Source organism: Solanum dulcamara, chromosome 4, assembly GCF_947179165.1.
Source record: "Solanum dulcamara chromosome 4, daSolDulc1.2, whole genome shotgun sequence".
Lineage (NCBI taxonomy): Eukaryota > Viridiplantae > Streptophyta > Magnoliopsida > Solanales > Solanaceae > Solanum > Solanum dulcamara.
The window spans coordinates 29,472,258-29,486,190 of NC_077240.1; positions in this window are offsets into that span (position 1 = coordinate 29,472,258).

Sequence of the window (13,933 nt, forward strand, 5' to 3'; positions counted from 1 at the left end):
CACCAGATTGCTTGAGAGTTTGTGGACTTCTTAGACTGACTGTGATGCTCAGAAATATTAAGTTATGTTTGGAAACGAGGATACTGCCTTCTCTCTATTGTTCTTTAATAAGCCAGTCTCTTGTCTTACCTCAGGTTGTTGGTCTATGTTGCCTGAGTTTGTTTTTTTCAGTACTTAACTTATGTGTAGATTGCAAATGGTTTCATCAGCAGTTGGTTCTTTTGTTCTGAATGTGTCGACAAAGTGATGGAATCAGTCAAATTAATCTTCTGGGATAAGTAGTGTTACAGTCATGTACTTGCTACAAGCAGAAATAAACTCACTTTTACTAGCTAAATGTATCAAAGGAGAATAGAGAGTACCTTGGAATATCAGCAGTTATATCAAAGTGATTTAGAGCTTAGTTGATGTAGGAAAATAAACTTCAGAGATTTATGCGGAATAATACATACCTTCTTTAATAGGCTCGATGTGTTATCACCACCAATTGCCTAGCGGTTTCTTACAAGATCACTAGGGAGTCTTGTATTGTTTTTCACAACTACACTCTTTGTCTAAGGAACTCTCTCAATGTGTTTTTTTTTTTTTTTTTTTGGATGAGCTCAAGTCCTCCCTTTATAGGAAATGTTGAGACTTGTAACTCTTGTTTATTTAAGAGTTACACCACCTCTTATCTCATAACTCCCACTTCATTCATGAAACATAACTCTTCCTCTTTTACTATAGGGAGTTATTTAGTTAAGTTTGTAACTTTCTTCAACAATGAAGCAAGTTACTAGTCAATCCATCAATGAGTGTATCTATTTCCAACATCTCCCACTCACACGTGATGGGATGAATCACTTAGAGTTTTGAAAAGTAAATTTTCTTTTAGACATTCATACCGAGTGTGTTGTCGTGACCACTCAGGCACTAAGTTTGGGAGCTCTTATACTAGAAATCTTTTTCTGGATCAGCATAAGAGACAACTACCCTTTATGATCATTTATGATATCTTATCATGTTATATAAAGTGCCTTAGATGCCCTAGACATGTCTATATACACATATGGCTTCTTTAACCCTCTTGCCATCTACAATTTTAATATGCCTTGTGTCCACACTTATGATGTCAACTAAAATAGGCTTCATAATGGACCGATCTCAGACACAAGCATAATGTGTATATATTTGACATGATCTTTCTTTAGCCCACATATCACTAAGATCAAGATTAATTGCTTTCCTAGTATTACTCCTTCAGATCGCATTTTCATAACCTTTAGATTCATACTAAAGTAGCATACACTAACCCATCACCTCCTGATATTGACAAAGTCATATATTTTCAAGGTATCACACAGAAGTGAAGTAGGGTCTATTCACTTACCTTTTAATTTGCGGTAAAGAAGCACATGTAGTATGAAATGCATGTTACGGTGTGTCTCTAATTCCATCAGAGTGTATGTCAATTTTTATTTCGCTACACTGTATAGATCTTGGTCCAAGTAAATCATTTACTTGAATTGAGTTCTACTACTCTTCTAGATTTTTAGAGGAGATCTCACATCTGGCTACAAGTATTATAGATATTGGAAAACCATAATTTTGATCCCTTTTTTTTCTTTTGGATCTCATCCTAGTCTTTTACTAGGGCGACATTAAATGATATGTTCTTATTCGAAGGTGCCATATTTATTAGCTATTCTGTTAGCGCTAAAGAAACATGAATGTCTCATCTTGGCTCGCTTTCTATAAGCGTCCAAGGCGGTTGCTCGTGTGAGAAGGCCAACCTAATCAACTTGTACAATATACTGTAGTATTGTGTTTGTCCTAATCAATAATAATGTATGAAATAATCATGGAAAAAAATTTGTGCATTGTTGTAAAAATAAATATCTATAAATTATGATCAAGATGTTCAAATAAAGAATTATATCGATTTACATTCCACACAAGCCTAGAGATTTCACATGTTTAACAAACACATCTCTAGGTATTGGCTTTGTTAAGGAATCCGCTATCATCTTATGTGTAGAAATGTACTGTAAAGTGATTTTCTTATTTGTTATGATATCTCTAACAAAATTATACTTTGTATCTATGTGTTTGGTCTTACTATGATACTTAGAGTCTTTAGTATAAGCTAGTGCTTCTTGGCTATCACAAATTATTTGTACCGGGTACATCAACCTACCAATGATCCCTAAGTGTTTCATGAACCTCTTTAACCACATAGCTACTTGTACTGTTGTAGAGCATGCAATGAACTCTACTTCCATAGTTGATAAAGCTATACATGTTTGTTTCTTGCTGCTCCATGAAATGGTACTATTATTAAGCAAAAAAAATTAACCAGAAGTAGACTTTCTTTCATCCAAGTCTGCACCCCAGTCAGCATCAGAGTAATCCACCAACTGTAAGTCATTCCCTTGATAACATAATTTGTAATCAACAGCGCCCCTTAAGTATCTCAAGATTCTCTTAACAAATTTTCAATGTGTTTGTCCTGGAGTGGACTGATAACGACTTACAATAACCATTGCATAGCAAATTTTGGGACTTGTACACAACATTGCATACATTAAACTCTCAATTGCACTTGAATATGAGACCCTCTTCATGACTCTTTTTCACTTTGAGTTTCGAGACACATTTTAAGGCTCAAATTTTCACCTTTAGCTACAAGAGTGTCTATTGGGTTACAGTCTTTCATTCTAAATTGTTTAAGAATTCGTTTAATAGATGATTCTTGTGATAGAGATAATAAATTCTTAGAACGATCTCTATGAATTTTAACTCCAAGGATGTATTTTGCTTCTCCCATGTCCTTCATTTCAAAATTGAGGGACAACCAACTTTTTATAGCCTTTACAAAAGTAAGACTATTTCCAGCTACTAGTATATCATCCACATAAAGGGAAATATCACAAAATCAATTTTGTACCGCTTCATATACACACAATGGTCTTCGTCGATCATATTAAAGTTATAAGACGTACGAGCTCGATGAAATCGTAAGTACCATTGCCTAGATGATTGTTTAAGTCCTTAAATAGACCTTTTGAGCTTGCAAACTTTGCGCTCTTGACCATTTTGGATGAAACCTAATGGTTGTTCCATATAAATTTCTTCATCTAGTTCTCTATTGAGAAATGCAATCTTTACATCCATTTGATATAACTTAAGTTCATACTTGCAACTATAGCTAGAATTAGTCTAAGGTTTGTATGGCTTAAACACGTGTGGAGATATCTTTGAAACCATTACTATTATAATATAGAATATTGAAATCGGTTTTATTTTCAATCATAATCACTACCCTCTTGTTGTGTGTATCCCTTAGCCACCAAGCGAGCTTTGTACCCTTTCAATTAAACCATCTGGCTTTCTTTTAATTTTGAGAACTCATTTATTCCCAATTGCCTTTCGGCTTGGCGGAAGATCGAAGGAGATATAGAAAGTGTGTCGTGCTTGATTCATAAGATTTTATAATCAATAGCACCAGTATATTATTTTACTTAGCCTGTCTCCCCCATGACTTTCCGTACAATGGAAGAAGTCTTTCAATGTGTATTGTGTATGTCTCAGGCGACGGCGTTCTCATTCCTTATCCTAATGAAGCAGCTAAAAAAAGAAATGTAGAGAAGAATATCCGTATAATAAAGCTTTCCCAACCGGCCAATGATCCTTCCCGTGCACTGATTGTGGATAAGACACTCTGTCCCCTATGTTAGGAGGCCGTAATATTTTGTTACGTTCTACCACTGTTATGCTAGAATAAAAGGTTCCATACGAGCTCCCGTTCTACGACGTAACATGATTTGTCCTCATGGACTCCATTTCCTCTTCCATTACTTTCATCCACTTATCCTTAGTAAGGCCTAAAAGAGCCTCTTGAGCTGAATTAGGCTCTTCATCATCTTGTGGAGTAAATATTAATGCTTTCCCTTCAATATTAAATCGACGTCAGAGAACAGTTCCTCGTGTACTTCTTCGCACCCATATCTGTTGTGGAATATCCTCTAAATAAGTAATCCTCCTACTTGGATCAACAAGATAAGGTACAACTTCTTGTTCCCCACTCCTTTGATCTTGAAGATTCTCTTGTTGGTCTACAACTTCATAAAAATAACACAGTTCTATCAATATCACCTTTACTAGGAAATTCTGTCTCTATAAAGGTGGCATCTCTTGACTCAAGCTCTGTTATACTTCCATCTTCATTTTATCCTATGAAAAATACAACCCTTTAATTTCGTTGAATAGCCAATGAAGATGCATTTCTTGCCCCTAGGGCCTAACTTCCCATATTTATGAGAAGAATCATGCGCATATGTTGCAGACCCCCAAGGTGGCAATATATTTAAGTCAGATTTTCTACCTGTCCATAATTCATAAGGTGTGAAAGAAGCAGGCTTAGAGGGCACACGGTTAGGAAACAAAAGTTGTAGACATCAATGCATCTCCTCAAAAGGAAATTGGCAAGTTAGCCTGCGCCATCATAGACCTAACCATTTCAAGCAAAGTTCTATTTCTGCGCTCGGCTACTCCATTTTGTTAAGGAGTATATGAAATTGTTAACTGTCTTACAATTCTTTTTTCATCACATAGATCCTTAAATTGATCTGATAGATACTCACATCCATGATCAGTTCTTAAAGCTTGAGTTGTTGTTAAAGAAAAACAACTATGATTATTAGATATATAATTAAAACCACAAATTGTGTCTAACACAATAAAACCATCAAAAAAGTAATCAGAACCATAATATTCAGTGCCATGAATAATGTCAACAAAATAATTGTGAAAATTAACACTGAAATTTAATTTAAGAAGAGAAACAACTGAAACTAAATTTCATCGAATGTCTGGAACATATAGGACATCATGTAGGAGAAGGATTCGTCCACCATGCACTTTTAGTTTGCATGTTCCGATCCCTTTCACTTCAATTGATGCATTGTTGCCTACATAAATCCATCTGCTCCTAGAAGGCAGTTGACGATATTCAAGAAATGATCCTCTGTCTTTTTCTATGCGGTCGGTGGCACCTGAGTCTACAGTCCACAAAGTATTAGCATCTGCAATTAATGCAGTACTAAAGACATAAGTAAAATGAGGAGTTTCAGTGCATGATGTTACCTTATTCTGCTTTGGGCAATCCCGTGCAAAATGACCCATCTTGTGGCAAGAATAACACTCCAATTTGGCCATATCAATCTTTTTAACACCATGTTTTTCTCTCTTCTTAAATTGAGATTTACCCTTCGAATTTGACTTATCAGATCCCTTGTTCTTTCATGCTTTCTTGTTCTTGTTCTTTTGCTTAGGATTAGAAGTCCCAACAGATTCAGCTAGAGAAGTTTTGATCAGTTGTTTTAGAAGCATCACGACACTCATCTTCAAGAACAAGATGGTGTTCAATGTCTTCAAAAGATTTGATACTTTTATTTTGGGTCATATGAATTTTTATATATTCCCAACTAGCAGGAAGAGATCTTATAACAGCTTGCACTTGTTGTTCATCAGAAAGATTATGACCAGCTGATTTTAGTTCCCGTATCATGTTTGACATCTCTCTTAAATTCTGCCTTATCGATGAATTATAGCGCAATCTATAAGTGTCAAACTTAATTGGTCAACCTCCTAAGTTTTATAGTAGAAGTGCCACCAAACTTATCTTTCAGTGCAATCCACATGGCTTGAACCGTTGGATAAGATTCGAACTCACACATGAGATCATTAGACATACTGCTCAGCAACGTTATGCGAGCAATATTGTTCTTTTTCGTCCAAACTTGAAAAGTTTAAAGATTTCTCTCATGTTGTTGGGTTTCTTCTCCCACCGGCTCAACTATCACATGATTTAGGGTCTCCAAAACCTCTTGCTCTTCAAGAATGTATTGAATTTTACTGTGCCAAATGTTTAATTTTTCACCCTTATTCAATTCAGGGATGATAGTCTTTGTTGACACCAAATTTTGGTCTGATATTTTTAAAATTACTTTTAAGTATTTTATTTGTTAAATAGTTCAAAAGTACATTTTTACAATTTTAAATTAATTTTATCTATAATTATCCTTAAATTGAGATTTTTATCAGTTTATTTTATTTAGTTTCAATTATAGCTATTTTTTTATATAACAGTTTGTTAATTTATATTGTTTACATGTCATTGTTATACTTGTTCATATTTATTTTCGTATTATTAGCACAATCTAAAAATAATATTAAAGCACAGATAAATATTTTATTACCCAAATATTCAATTAGCCCATGAGCCAATGGGGGTGGAATAAATTTTTCATATATTGGTGAAAATTTCAAAGGGAAAAACTCTTTCTTCTCCCAAAAGCAGCCTCTACCATTACTGTTACCTTTCTTCTTAAAAAAACAAAAAAACCAACCACCCAAAACCCATTTTTTGACTCTTCTTCTCCACCTCTCTTTCTCCCTCACACACATACAACCCCCAGATCTCGTTCTCCTTTATATTTCTCCATCGAAACCAACAGACTAACCACAACAAACCACATCCCGAGCTCCACCTTCGATGGTAACTCAAATCTGTTCCCCCTTTTATTTTATTTTTATTTTTTCAATGGTTATTTCATGTTTACAGTTTGAAGATACACTGCTTTGTCATTGTTAGAATTATTGTGGGTTTTCTTTTGCCATTGTTATAATTATTGTGGGTCTTCTTTTTTAAAAAAATAAATTCTTTCTATAATCACTTAAGTACATGTTTCCTTTTCTTTTCTTTCTAATGATTAATGATCTTCTAGATGTCACCAGAAAACAAGCTTTCTCCATCACTTTTGCTTTGTTCTCACCGATCTTTTTTGATTTGCTTTATTTATTTTTTATTTATTATTTTATTATTTTTGTTTTGGGATAATATTTTAATGATTTTGCTTTTATTTTGTTTTGGCCATTTTTGGATATGTTTAGTTATTGTTTGTTCACTGTTTTCATTATTGTTGTTGTTAAGAACTTATTTTGAATTGTTATTTTGGATTGTTTTGTACTCCTCTATTTCATTTTTTGATCATTTTTACTAAGTTCGAGTATAAATTAAAAAATGTTTAATGAAAAATGAAAAAATCTCTCCGTCGATTTTTAAAGCTTCCACATTTTAAAATATGAAAATTTAGTTTAAGTTTATATATATATTATATTGTTTGAATGTATTAATTTATATTTTTATTTAGTATTAACTTTTACTAGTGCACTTTTTCTAATGAATTGTTTGGTCATAGAGCATTAATTTTGTTTTGTCTTTTCTAAAATGATATCGAGTGGGTCTTATTTCTTCTTCTTTTTTCATTATCTTGTTAAATTTTCTAGCAACATGTGATGTTATTTTGGCATTTCTCACTGTTCGATGAACTTTCTGCATAAAGTGTGTTTTCGTGTCATATTCATTATTTTATTATTGTTGTTTGTTTTAGATTTATATATTTTTCTCTTAACATTACTTTGTTATGGTTGTTATCTCAGTTTTGTTATTATTTAAAGTTGCTCCTTTTCTCAGTCTTGCCATGTTAATGTTGTTATTTTATTATGAGCGTTGTGTTTAATTTTGTGTTAATCTTTTATCTTTCCACAATTCTAAATATTAAAATTCTTGGATATTAAATAATTTTTAAATATTAAAAATGGCTGACGAAGAAATTGTCGTTGATTTCTTAAGTCTTCCATGTTATAAGACGGGTTTTATTTTTGAGTTGTTGTTGTTGTTATTAATATTATTTATACTTATTCATTATTAACATGTTCATTAAGTGTCTTTATAGGTACTTGGAGTTTTTTTCCAAGAAAGTTATTCGAATTAAATTCGAATAATATTTTTAATTTGTTATTGTGTATATTATTGGTTTTAGACAAATATTAGGTTGTTTTTAATATTATTATTTTATTTTATTCTTTGTGTATATTTTATGTTATACTTGTGTATCATTTTATCTCCTCCTCAATTTAAAAAATGAGTTTATTTGGGACCCACAGTTGTGGATTTTGAAGGATGTTAATACCTTTCCTTCGGAATTATTTGAACCCCATACCTAGAATCTATTATTTTTGTAAATAATTAACCTGAAATTAGGTAGCGACCCCTTAAAATATTATTCTTTCTTTAATTTTTTTTTTAAAACTATTAAATTGATTTTTTATGAGTCTCACGATGTTGCGCCTTATTTGTAAAAATAGGGATGTAATAGTCTTTGAAGCCATTTTATGAACTTATCTATGCACATAGAAGACATAGCACAAACACAATACTTTTATTGCTGCAAAATCACATCTAAATTAATATTGATTAGCTAGAGACTAAAGTTCAAAAGTCTATGTTTGTCTTACTTTTATCACATGTAACCTTAAGTAAATCAATATTATTTTTTAAATCAATTTTGCACTAATAAAATATGGTAGATCTAAATAAAAAAATTGTCTATCAATAAGAACTCCCACTCAAAAATAATATATTAGAATCTTGAATTTTAAATTTGCAATGTGCGTCAAAATGCACATAAATATATCAAAGAAAGCCTATCAAATGTCTTTCAAAACGATATATAAACTATTTAAAAATAACAAAATTTGGCAAGTCATTTTTTTTTTCATTGAAATTTGTCTAGAAAACTTTTAGAATTTAAAATTTTAAGATTATGTTTTCAAACAGTTAATTTTCTGCACTCATATCTCCTTAATTAAATATCACAAAATTAAAAATAATATATCTTTGAAAAGCATTTGAAAATATCTTTCTAGTGATATTTGGCTTGCTCACATCGGAAGCCTAAAGAGGGAGAAAATGAGCTTGAAAGTTTGGGTAGTCATGCTAAAATTTTCAATTTTCTTTCTTTGGCAGCCAACTTTCAATACTCATATCTCCTTCTTTCGATTTCGAAATTTTTCAAATAATATATCGATTAGAAGTTATTAAAAACATCTTTTCATTGATGTTCATTCAGTCTGGCAATATTCACTAGGAGATAGCTGAAAAGTCAGTATGTTTATCAAGAAGAATTGAAAAACTTTTAGAAATGTTATAAAATCTGAAAATTTATCTTTTACAAAATTTTAATCATGCAATGGTGAAAGATAAGCACATCTAACAAACCTTTCTCTGATATCAATGTAGGAAAATAAACTTAAGAGATTTATGCGGAATAATACATACCTTCTTCAATACGATCGATGTCTTATCACCACCAATTGCCTTAGCAGTTTCTTACAAGATCATTATGGAGTCTTGTATTGTTTTTTATAACAACTACACTCTCTTTGTCTATGGAACTCTTTCAATTGTGTTTTTTTTTGTTTTTTTGGGACGAGCTCAAGTCCTCCCTTTTATAGGACAATGTTGAGACTTGTAACTCTTGTTCATTAAAGAATTATATTACCCCTTATCCCATAACTCTCACTTCATTCATGAAATATAACTCTTCCTCTTTTACTATAAGGAGTTATTTAGTTAAGTTTGTAACTTTCTTCATGAATGAAGCAAGTTACTAGTCCATCCATCAATTGGTGTATCTATTTCCAACAGTTGAAGCCCATGATTTCAATATCATACATTGCTTCAGGGAAGCTAACAAGCCGGCGTATAATTTAGCATTCTTGAGCCATAATTTTGATGAAAACCAATTGTTCAACTCCTACTCTAAATTACCTAATTAAGTGAAAGGGCTCATCACTTTGAAATCTTCATTCAGGGAAAAAATGACAAAATACTTCTGTTATTCCTGTATCAAAGTTAGCAGTCCAGAAACAATAAAGATGAAAAAAAAAAACAAATAATATCCGAGTCTACAGAATGTGCTCTTAAGGAATTTAATCCCTTCACTGTACCCGGGGTTGTGGATTATTTTCTCCCAATATAAAATGAATAAACTACTAAAGAAGTAACGGTACTTCAAACTTCAATAATTTCAGCAAACTCAAAAGCCAGCAACGAAATCATACAAAAACTCAACTTTATTTGTAAGAAAATATATCCAGAAGAGGGAGAAATTTGATATTCAAAAATAAGAGGAAAATTCTCTATTTATAGACAACAAAGGGTAGTATGAACATGTGCTTATTGTGGCTTATCAGAAAAGTCACAACATTTCGGAACGACCACAACCTTTTAGAAAGGGTACAACCTTTTATTTCTCATTCACACCTGTAAAACCTAACAATCCACCACATGAATGAGGAATGACTATTGTTAAAATATATGCATGAAAAACTGTGTGACTTGTAAGTAAGGATTAACTGCATCTGGATAAGTAGGTTTCCTTTTGAACTTTTCGTAGTGAACATATATCGAATATACTCGATCAATTAGTAGATTTGATATTTTTGAACCGTCGAGCTTTGGTGTATACCTAGACAACATAAGTCACATAATCAACCTTTAACTATTTTTGGTTCTCATTGTTTTGTTTGTTTAAGCCATGAACACTTCTTGGTTAATAAGTGCATAGAGAACTGGCCTTACCGAATTCTCCTTTAAGCGGTTTACACTTCAAACTTACATAAGTGATTTCTAAATGTGTTATTCCGTACATACACCATTTGATATATCATGTATCAAACTTAGAAATTATTAAAAAATCTTAATATCTTTATCCTTATTACTGAACATTGTCTTATCATGAGAATGGACCATTAGAAATTATTTTGACAATGTTGAACTATCATCAATGGCTTTGTTTGATCTCTTTGAACCTAGATCTTGGGATCTCCACTATTCTAGGTTGAGTTACCGTCAGGATGATTTGTCCTCGGCCATAGTCCTATTCCTATTGATAATCTCTCAACTCCTTTTCTAGTTAGGCATTTTGTAAGTGGATCCGACACATTAACCTTTGACTTTACATAGTCAATTATGATAATTTCACTAGAGATTAGTTGTCTAACGGTATTGTGTCTTTGTCATATATGATGAGACTTTCTGTTATATATCATGCTTCATCCCCTACGTATTACAATTTGACTATCACAATGCATGCATACTGGTGTCAAAAACTTGGGCCAAAAAAAATATCTTTCAAGAAATTTCAAAGTCATTGAGCTTCTTCACCGCCACCGGTCTTATTTAGAGAGATAAACGCAGATTTCATTGTAGAGAGAGTGATACATGTCTGTTTGGAAGATTTCTAAGAGACTGCTCCTCCACCAAGAGTAAATACATATTCACTCGTGAATTTTACTTCATTTGATCCGGTGATTTAATTTTCATCACTCTATCCTTTCAGTACTACTAGATATTTGTTATAATGTAAAATATAGTTTTGAGTATGTTTTCAACTACACCAAAACTCTTTTCATTGTCATCCAATGAATTTATTGGAATTACTCGTGAACCGACTCAGTTTACTAATAGCACATGCTATATTTTCTTGCGTACAATTCATGATATACACCATACTTCTAAATACTCTTGCATGATCCAATTTTCAATCACTTTCACTTTCATTCTTTAAAAGTGCAAACCTCAGATCTATTGGAGTATTAGAAGTACTAAAATTCAAATTATTGTAGTTGTGTAAGTGTAACACCCCCTAAAACGTTGTATGTGACATTTTAATTCTCGATAAAAATAGTATTATTTCTGTATTTTGGGCATAACTTTTCATAGAATAGTCCAAATAAGGTGATTCAAAATTCTGTATAACCCCAATGGCATTACATACAGCTTTTATGAAGACCATATCTTAAGATTCAGAGGATATTTAGGTCAAATAAATTAATTGTTGCAAGATATGATATTGTTATGAAATAGAGTATTTGTAGAAGAAAAATCATATCTCACGGTAGGATACTCCAAATCGATTGTTCTTGAACGACATGAAAGTATACTTCTAGATCTACAATTCATATAAAGACACTAAATCCTAATTAAAAAGTTATCTTGTTCAAACACAACTTCGAAAAGGGTATTCTGTTAAAGAAGGTTCATCTCACCAATCATGAAAAGATTTAGATCCATTTGACATCACCCATGACATCAATAGTCCTCCATTTGACATCATCCACGAGATCACAATCCTCCATTGAATTTTTAAGATCATCCTTTGTAATTATTTTTATTTATTGTTAGGTTTCTCCTCCACACCTATAAATACCCACTTTATTTTCCTTATTTTATTCATCAAATTTTTCCAAGCAACTCTTTTCTCTATACACTTCTTTACTCATTCTCAAATAAAGTTTTAGTTTTTAGTGGTGTAGAAATATTATTCTGTTGATTCTTATACTCTGGGTAGTACACAAAATGCTCCGGCCAGAAGAAAAGTTTAGGGGTTCAAGAGTGGTCATTGAATTCTTCAATTCGGAGTAAAGCTTCAAATTCCAGGTATGTAAGGTTATTCATAGCATTGGATTGAGTTTGTCCATGCGCCCAATATTTAAATTCATCGTAATTGAGTTATAGTTGAGTTTTACCCAAATATTAAATTCTAAATGAATTAATTCTTCTTTTATTGAGTTAGATATATTTATGCATTGAGATTATTATTATTTTTATCCCTCATATTATTGGAATTATTGTTCATGGCTACTTTCTCATGAACCCTAAATGATTTGCTGTTCATAAATATTTTTACACATGTTTTGAGTAAAGATGTTGGCTTTTAATATTCATTGACAAAAAAATGATTTGAATTAATACTATATATGTATTTTATTAAGTTTTGAAAGAAAAAAATTGAGTTTAAATGAATTTGATTCTTTGGGTTAAATGATGTTTTGAGTAAGATGTTTTGAAGTATAATGATTTGATGAAGAGGTAATGATGATGATGATGCATTGAGATGAGTTTGATGTTTTAAATTAAAGTTTAATGAGACTAGATGATGAGGTTAATATGAGCACATGTTTTGAGAGTAGTATTGAGCATCGAGTTGGGTAAGAGTTTAATTGACTCAAACCTCAGAACTACGTAGCCAGCGTAGGATGGAGGTTATGCCTCTTAAGTCCCAAAAAGAGGACTTTGATGATTGGATCCCAGATGGTGATGTCCTTTACCCTGGCAATGTATTAGATAGATGTGGCAATGACATCGCTTCGTTGTATCATCACTAGCTCATAAGTGATGGTTGTCGGTTAGAGAAACTCTCAACTGAGTAAGCATTGCTTATTATTATTATTATTAAACTTACATTACATATTGATGTTGAGATGATGTTGAATTCTGAGCCGAGTCTTTCTGAGAGGAGTTTTTTGATATATGTCCTTACTTTCTTGTCATTTTACATACTCGTACATTCCATGTACTGACGTCATTTGACATGCATCATTTTATGATACAGATATAGGTGTTAGAGATCCTCAACAGGCGCATCATTGAAGATCATTACTTTCTAGCTATTTGGTGAGTCCTTCTTGTATTTGGAGGAACTTTTTATCCTTTTATTATTGTTGAGTATTATGTTTCTTTTGAGGTAGCCATGAACATGTCATTGGCGCCGTCTGATAGTGTTAGAGGCTTCATAGACAGTGTTTGATGATGTAATTGTAGTAGTTCTCCTTTGAAATTACTTCTTCTAAGGATTATTTTTTTCATTTGATGTTGATGATGGAGAGCCCACATAAATATTCTTATTTTCACTTAAGTCTTCCGCTGATGGTCGAATGAGTGATGAGACAAAGTGGTTCTCTCGGAGGCCAGAGATAATTTTTAAGTATCGTCCACGCCTAGGGTACCCTCTGTCACGACCCAAAAACTGAGGTCATGATGGCACACTCTCGAATTCAGCGCCCGGAATGACAACCCACTATCAACAATGAAACATACACGTCACAAGGAGTCCAAGGACACCCATATTGATAGGTTTCAGAACCGGGGGTAAAATGGTCCAAAAATTAACTATTTTCGAAAAGGGTCAAATTTGGAAATTTATTGAACAATTCCATTCTATTGGTAATAAGGAACTCATGGTTGAAAAACCCATAAAAATAG